Genomic DNA, 8715 nt, shown 5'->3' with positions numbered 1-8715 from the left:
TTTTTTTTTTTTTTTTTTTTTTTGGCCCCTTTGTTGAAGATCAGTTGGCTGAAGGTCCTGGAGTTATTTCTGCATCTTCTGTTCCCTTGAACCACCTGTTTGTTTCTGTGCTTGTGCCATGTTGGTTTATCGCTGAAGCTTTGTAGCAACTCGATGTCTGGGATTGTGTTGTATTCTGGTTTGTTCTTGTCACCCAGGATTGCTTTGTCTATTCTGGGTTTCTTCTGGTTCCATATAAATTTTAGGAATTTTTCTATTTTGTAAAAAATCTATTGGGATTGCATTAAGTCTATACATCATTTTTGGTGTTATGGCCATTTAGACAATGTTGGTTTTGCCTATTCAGAAACAGGGGATGCCTTGCCTTTTTTTTTTTTTTATACTGGGGATCTAACTCAGGTCCTTGTGCTTGCAAGGCAGGCAGTGGAACCACTGAGCTAAATCCCCAGCCACGCCATTTTCTAATATTCTCTTCAAACTCTGTTTTTCAGAGTAACAGAGTTTTTATTACAGAGGTCTTTTCACTTTCTTGGTTAGGATGATTCCTAGTTATTGTTTTTTTAGTTACCATGGATGGGGTTATTTTCTTGATTTCTTAATTGGTGAGTTCATTGTTGGTGTATAGTCATTTTGGTTTTGATTTCTATTTCTCTATGGTAAGTGATGCTAGATATTATTTCACATGCTCTGTGATCATTAGTATGTCTTCAAGGGAATGTCTATAAATCCTTTGGGCTTTAAAAATTGAATTATTTTCATTTTCAGTGTCCTTTATGTGTTCTAGATACAAGTCCCTTATTATATATGATATATAACAATTTTCACCCATTTTCAGGCTGTCTTTGCATTTCCTTGAAGTTGTTATTTGAAACATGAAATTTAAAATTTTGTTTTTGTTTTTGTTTTTTTGGGTTTTTTTTGAGACAGGGTCTCACTGTGTAGTTGAGACTGACCTGGAACTCACTGTGTAGCCCAGGCTGGTCTCAAACTCACAGAGATCCTCCTGCCTCAGCCTCACTAGTGCTGGGATTATAGGTGCGCACCACCACGCCTGGCCAAAATTTAAAATTTTGATGATGTTCCATTTATCTAGTTTTTCTTTTGTTACTCATGCTTTTACAATCATATCTAAGATTATTATGTGTAATTTAAGGTCATGAAGATTTACGCATAATTTTTTCTAAAAGTTTTATAGTTTTAACTCTTACATTTAGATCTTGCTTAGATCTTAGTTAATTTTTAAAATATGGCATGAGGTGTAGGGGTCTGTTAGGTTGTTTTGTATTACTGTACCAACATACCTGAGGCTGGATAACTTTCTACAGGAAAAAAAGATATATTTATCTCACAGTGATAGTGGTTCAAGGCTCACTTTTGGTGATGACCTTCTTACTGCAGAGTCCTGAGGTAGTACAGGGCATCATGTGGTGTGAGAAGCAATGAGAGAGAGAGAGAGAGAGAGAGAGAGAGAGAGAGAGAGAGAGAGACAAGGTGGGGTGGGCGAGAGGGCCCTAACTCTAACCCTAACCCTAATGTACTCCCATCTCTTTCTCTTCTGCTAGAGTCAGCAGGATTCAATCCTGGGCTCTACCTTGATGACCTTTTCTAACCCTAATCACCTACCAAAGGCCCCACTTCTTAAACACCATGATCACAGTAAGTTTCCACCTCTTAAATACTTTACAGTAGGGATTAAATTTCAACACATGAACTCTTGGAGATTACCACCATAGGGTTTGACTTCTGATGCCTGTGGACCATTGTCTTAGCACACCATTGGTTAAAAAGATCATTCTTTTACCCACTAAATTAGCTTTGTGCCCTTGTTGGAAATCAGTTGACCATAAATGTGTGGATTTATTTCTGCACTCTCAATTCTGTTCCATTCTGTCCATGTCTGACCTTCTGTCAGTACCACACTGTCTTGGTGACTGTTAACTTTGTAGGAAGTTTTGGATTGGAAAGTATGGGTCTTCCAGTTTTTTCTTGTTTGTTTTTCAAGACTTTTCAAGAAATTCTGGCTCCTTGAACTTTTGTGTGAATGTAAAGTCTGCATGTTTGATTCTGCAAAAAAAGCCAAGTGAGATTTTGACAGAGATTGAATTCAATCTATAGGTCAATCTGGGGAATATTGTCATCTTAACAATGCTGATTTTTCTAACCCATGAACATGGTATGTCTTTCCATTTATTTAGACCTTCTTTAATTTCTTTCAATACTGTTTTATAGTTTTCTGAATGTATGTGTCCTAGTCAGTCCTTGGCACTATAGCATAATGCTTAGACTGTGCAATTTATAAAAAATTAAAATAAATGTGTTGCTCACAATTATGGAGGTTGGAAAGACCAGGACCAAGGCAGCAGTAGATTCAAGGGCCTGGTATCTGCTTCCAAGATGGTGCGTTTCTAACCAGCTTGTGGGCCATGGTAAAGCTGCTGGTCTGAAGACTATACTTTCTGGGCCAGGGATTTAGCTCAGTGCCTGCCTTGCAAGCACCAGGTCCCGAGTTTGATCCCTGGTACAAAAAAAAAAAAAAAGTCAACACTTTGGGAACCACAGGAAGTGAGTGCATTTAGTCAGCTCTGGGGAGCAAGGGAAGGGAGGGAGATCACAGAATATAGATGGAGGAAAGTAGTAAGTAAATGGGCCCTTATGGGATCTCAGTGTATGTCTGTCCTTTCTTGTGAAGTGAAGCTTGCAGAGGTAAACTCAGTGTAGTACAGTAAATAATGACAGAGCTAATAGCCCAGACTAGGTATACTACTATGGATCTTGAATTCATGTTGTGCCATATATACCCGTGTGACTAAGTTACCTAAACTCGCTAAGCCTTAGTTTCTGTAAGATTTGGTTAATGACAGGGCCTCATAGAGTGACAGGAAAATTGAGTTACACATAATGTCTTTAGCACAGTACCTGATTCACAGTGAGTGCTAAGTGTTAGTTCTCATTGTTACTGGTTATCTGGCCTGTCACACGTGACTGAAGTCCCTTGGGATGTTTTCACTAAATGAGACATGCGTGGGTTTGGATGGACTTAGTTTTGCTGTTGGGGGCACTGATATCCTGAACTGCGAGGACTGATGTGTACATATGATGCAAGTGTACTTGTCTGGACAGGGCATGTGGCACTGAGGGAGTAGGAAGAGGACCTCAGATTAAGCCTGGGGCTCAATTTCCTAACCTGTGAACAGAGGTGGATGAAAGAGATTCTAGATCTATCTCTTCTGCTCTAAATGTGAGTTTCTCAATACCACTCTGTGAGTTTAGACTTTCTCTTCCTCACGGCCAGGGGGCAGCAGAAGACTGGGCTCTCCTCTGCTATTTCCTGGGATGGGCTGGTGCTCTCTGACCCATACTGCGTTATAAAGTGAAGGATCCCAAGATCTCTGCCTGCTCTTAGTGATTTTCACTAGGCCAGGGTTTAAGTCCTAGAATAGTGCTGATGTCACTATCACCAGGATTTTCCTGCTCTCCCTGTGCACCCTCTCAGCATCACCCGCTTCCCCATCTTTCCCTTTCCCAAGGCCTTTTCCATCAGTTTCCCTACTGGGGAAAATGTCTGCCAAGTTCTCTCCTGTAATAAGATGGGGGCCTGGATGGCAGAGTGGCAGCTGTGTGTTTTACAAACTGGAAAAAAAACTCCCGTCCAGACTCTGTGAGGATTTTGAGGCTTGGATGATTGGTACTCCTGTCTCAGGGAAAACAGTTTCAAATAAAACATCCACCCGCTGCCAGTCTATTCAGAAGTGTTCTGGTCACATCAGGTAGGAAATCTTGGGGATCTGTGGGTGGGGACACTCTGACCCTTGACTGGGGCTGGTGATCCTGTTCTCATGGGCTGGGAAGGAGTAGGGAGAAGAGGGAAGGTGACTGAAGTGAGAGGAGAAACCCAGCTATAGAAACAAGATGGGGCCTGTCCTGCGGATCTGGAGGAATTGGATCTGGGATCCCGGGGAGGGGAGGGTGGGGTGCAGCCCAGGCGACCCCCAGGAGGAGAATTTCAGCCTGTGGCCAAAGGGAGGTGGCCTGAGGCCTAAATAAAAAGAGGATGTTTCTTCAGGGAATTTGGGGGACTTCCAGACAAAAGCTGACCTAAGCAGGGTAGGAGAAGTACAATGGAAAGGCTAAAAACATAAGGCCAAGGTCAAGTTACAAGGTCAGCACATTGATCAGAAGGAAATTGACACAGAGATAGCAGGAAGAAGTTGTTTAATGATTTAAAATTATGCCAGCTGACTCTGGATCCCCGAGCCATCTAATCTCCTTATGGCATTCAGCTCATTTTCTTTTTTTTCAATGCTTCTACACATAAACAAGATTTTTAATTGTTAACCTCAATGGACAGATAGAAAAATATGAATGGGCCAAGGACAAATTGCTCACAAGGACACAAAATGATTTGTATTCATAAATGCTCTGGCAAATCACTATGTATTTTTGAGTTATATATATATATGTGATTTCTGAAACTTCATTTGCATTTGGAATCTCACAGTAACTTAATTGGAAAGAGAAAGCAAATGCTTTGAAGGTTAATATCTGTATATTTTATTTTATTTTTTGGCACCGTGGATCGAACTCAGGACCTTCTGCTTGCGAGGCAGGCAGCCGAACTACTGAGCTAAATCCCTGGCCCCAAGATCTGTATATTTTATACTCCGCTTTGCCAAAAGTCAAAATTATATTTTATTACATACATGTTTTGAAGCACACAAAGATAGCACAATAAACATTGATTTGACTCAATGACTTGCCTGATGAAAGGCTCTTTTAGCTTTGAAAGAATTCCCCAGAAAAGCAGTCAGAGGAAGCGGACTGCCTTCACACGGCAGAGAGGTGTTTCCGAAGCAACTCCAGGGCTCTGGTATTTCTCACCTGCAGGTTCTTCTCAGATCTAAGTTCATTCTTGATGGCATCAAGCTCACTGCGAATCTTTCCCATTTCTAAATCATAATACGATTTCACATCTACCTTCAGGAGTGCATTTCCTACTGCAGTCTGATGCTTTAGCTTCCTCATGGCTTCCTTTCAAGCTCTGTTCTCTTGGTTCAACTTGTGGATGACATCTTTGGCTTGCTGGAGCTCTTCAGTTAAGTTTTTAACATTTGTTGCTTTCTCATATAGGTCATTTTTTAAAGCTTGAAGTTCCCGGTCTTTCTTCAAAGTACCTGTCCCTGTTTCTTGAAAATGTATGGATTTTGTAGAGGCTTCTTTTATGGAGTTCAAAAGTTCTTTTTCAGCATTTTCAAATTCCTCTTCTATTTTTCTGCATTTTATATTGAGTTCTTCCAGTTCTTCATTCAAAAGGTTCAGGCGAAGTTTGGGGGACATTCCTTTGGTCAAGTTTTTCCTCGTGCCTCGCTGTGGAAGAGTTAGTGACTCCTTTCTGCGCCAGGCAGAGGGGTCTTCTGTTCTGTTAAAGCTTTGTTCACTCACAACATCCAAATTAAAAGATTCACAAGAGGAAGAATTTGTATCAGCTTCGTTCCCCTCCCTTTTAAATTTGGTTCATTTAGTTGGGAAATATATTCTTTCCTCCTAAATTTATTTTCTTCTCGAAACTTTCTACTGGAGAAATGATAAATTCCTCTGGTTCTCTTGCTTTTTATCTACAGCTATTTGTTCAGAAGAGGATTCTGTCTGGGAAGCCTCTTCCAGAACATCCTTTGCATTAAAAAAAGGAGCAAACATATTCTCCATCCAGTGTTTTCTTCTGGCACCCATTTCTGTAGGTGCCTCACGTCCAGGGTCTTACTCTGATTGTTGCTGCTCTCCTCCTCCAACTTGAACTGGTAGTGTAGGTGCAGTCTGGAGAATCCTGTCCCCTTCCTGAAGCCAGCCACCACCATCAGGCGGCAGACCCTTGTTCAGTTTGGGCCACTGTGACCCAGCCAGGCCAGCCTGCACTCAGTTCATGTCCTGAGCCTGCACCTGAAATTGGAGAGGATCTGCAGAGAAGAGAAAAGGCAGCAGGCCAGGAACTGAGTCCTGATTTCCAGAGATCCTCTTCCTCCTTTCCCTTTCTTCCCCCTAAGTGGTAAGTGCAGAAAACCATTCAGGGAAGCAGCAGCCAGAAACAGGTAGATCTGGAATGTGGGCCATTTTCTCAAAATTCCTTCACCTTCCCAGGATTCCACGTTCACAAGTCTTTGTTAGAGTTTATCCCTTCTGCAGGCTGTAGGGGTACAGGGACAGAAGGAAATGCTTTACCCTGGAATTTGGTTGCCTTGTTGGTAGCTTCCACCCAAATTACCTACAAAATTAGTGTTGTGGGGAGGGGAAAGAAAGCCCAACTTGGTCCTAAAGGACTTGGGGTGGTGGGTAATGGGGTATGGCAAGCACCTTACATCTTAGTAAGACTCTCACGGAGGAGAGCTGGGGGAACTCAGGAAAGGCCTCACTCAGACGTGAATTATTATTGACCACACAGAGAGTATTGTGGAGGAGCGTGGGTGGAACATGGTTAATATTTTGCTGAAATACAAGGAAGAGAGAAGGCAGATTGGATCATAATGGACTAACTTGGCAATGTCATAGAAACACCCAGATGCAGAGCTTGCCTACATTTGTGTCCACAAGTCCTCATGAGGGCTTTGGGCTGCCCGTCCCGTCCCCAGGCCTGCAGCGGCACTGAGTCAACTTGGTCTTGGGGGCTCCCAGCTCCCTTCTTGGGCTAGTGCAGGTGCTGACCTTGTGTTAGACTTGTCCCAGAGTCCCTTGAGTTCTTGGAGCTGTCCCAGTGCTGGGCCTTTGCGGATTGCCTCACAGAGGTCTCCACGGATGCATAGACTGTGAAAGGCAGAGAAGCTCCACACCGGGACCTGCTATGCAGATGCCTAGGCAAAACAGCAGCTAGGTGCTACTTCAAATTCTGATGTTTGGAGGCAAGTAGTATTCTTGTCTGGTGATTGCATGTTTAGGGAAAGAAGCTTCAAGGGAGAGGGGAGCTAGGTAATTGCTGGCTAAAGTTTTAAAAGAAAAATGACTTCAGGGCTAGGGATTTAGCTCAGCGGCATAGCCCTGCCTGGCAAGCGCAAGGTCCTGAGTTTGATTCCCAGTACCAGAAAAGGAAAGAAAGAAAAGAAAAATGACTTCACTGGCACTACCAGACACCCTCAGAGATGAAATCTCTACCTGATAGGCACTGGGAAAATATTGCTGATGAAGGCACATTTGGAGGGACTTGGGGTTTTGATTTTTTCTTATGTGGTCAGATGTTGGCTTTAATGTCACTGTACAGTCATTCACTGATCACCTAAAATCTGCTGCTTTTACCCTTCCTGTAGTAGATAGAACCCTTGGGTTTGCTAAAAATCAATGACACCCGGCCATGGTGGTACACATCTACAATCTTAGCTACTAGGGAGGCTGAGGCTGAAGGACAAAAGTTTGAACCTATCCTGGGCAGCTCTTTTTCAAAATAAAAAACAGAAAGCACTTGGAGTGTAGCTCAGTAGTAGAGTACCCCTGGATTCCATCCCTGGTAACAAAACAAAATCAAAAGTCTTTTACTAGCACAGTACTGTAGTTAAGTGGAAAATTTGAAGCAGAGTAATGCTATACAGTTGTGTTTGAAAGTTCCTCAGAAATTTTAACAGATTTACCAGGAACTCTACTTCTAGATATATATCCAAGTGAAACGAAACCATACATCTAAATAAGTGTTTGTATGACTGTTCATAGCAGCATAAATCAAAGTGGCCAAAAAGTGGAGAAGTTAAAATGTACATTAACTGTTGATGGATAAACCAAATGTAGTATATCCGTGCAATGGAATATTACTTAGCCATAAAAAATAATGAAATACTGGCATAGGCTACAAGAGTGAGGAAACTTGAAAGCATTATAATGGAAAGAAGCCAAGGCCAGTCATGGTGGTACAGAACTGTAATCCCAGCACTCCGGAGGCTGAGGCAGGAGGATTGCTATGAGTTCAAGGCCAGCCTGTGCTACATAGTAAGTTTAAGGTCAGTCTGAAATACATAGTGAGACTCTGTCTAAAAAAAAAAGGAAAGCTAGACATGAAAGGCTGCATGTTGTATTATGTCATTTATATGAAATGTGTAGAACAGGCAAATAATAGATAATCAATTAATGGTTGCCAGGGGCTAGATGAGAGAGAGGAGTGACTATAAGGAGTATGGAGTCCCATTTGGGGAGGTGAAAATATTCTGAAATTAGCTGGTGGTAGTTGCACAACTCTGTGAATAAACTAAAACCTACTGAATCATAGTTTTAAAAGGTGAATTTTATTGTGTTTGAATTTAATTTTGTGGTTTGTGAATTATATCTTAGTAAAGTTTGAAGCATGAAATTTTATTCAAGACGTACATTAAGCTCAGTAGTAAAGCATGTACGAGGCCCTGGGGTCAATTCCCAGTGCCCACATACATGTATGTATACACATGTGTAAATACACACACATATACATACACATATGGGAAACATTTAAAATATAATCCAGTTAAAACACCAAGTATGGTGAAGGAGAAAAAGATAATGGAGAAGATAGGAGAAAAGAACAGTTGGTTCGAAAAAGAAAATGAGACAAAAGAAAAGGAAGCTTAATTTCATGATTTTTGACATAATAGAAAATATTTCTCATTATTTTTCTGAGCTTCCCTTAGGCGGTGGTCTTTGGAATGCGATTGTCTGGGAAGTGCTGCCTTTGAACTTCTAATTAACAAACTGGCTCCTGGGTCCAGATTTTTG

General features: G+C 41.6%; 1 protein-coding gene and 1 pseudogene across 1 annotated transcript in view; one reads left to right on the top strand and one right to left on the bottom strand.

Annotated features, from left to right (window-relative positions):
* Window positions 1–8715, top strand: part of Shroom3 (shroom family member 3) — a 301418-nt gene that overhangs the window by 65895 nt on the left and 226808 nt on the right. The gene's annotated exons all lie outside the window — the stretch shown is intronic.
* Window positions 4774–6023, bottom strand: LOC104859340 (annotated as a pseudogene).

This window comes from Fukomys damarensis, unplaced genomic scaffold (assembly GCF_012274545.1).
Source record: "Fukomys damarensis isolate Sample0158 unplaced genomic scaffold, DMR_v1.0_HiC HiC_scaffold_32, whole genome shotgun sequence".
In the NCBI taxonomy this organism is placed as follows: Eukaryota; Metazoa; Chordata; class Mammalia; order Rodentia; family Bathyergidae; genus Fukomys; species Fukomys damarensis.
The sequence above is the reverse complement of the archived record's forward strand: the minus strand, read 5'-3'. Positions and strand labels throughout refer to the sequence as shown.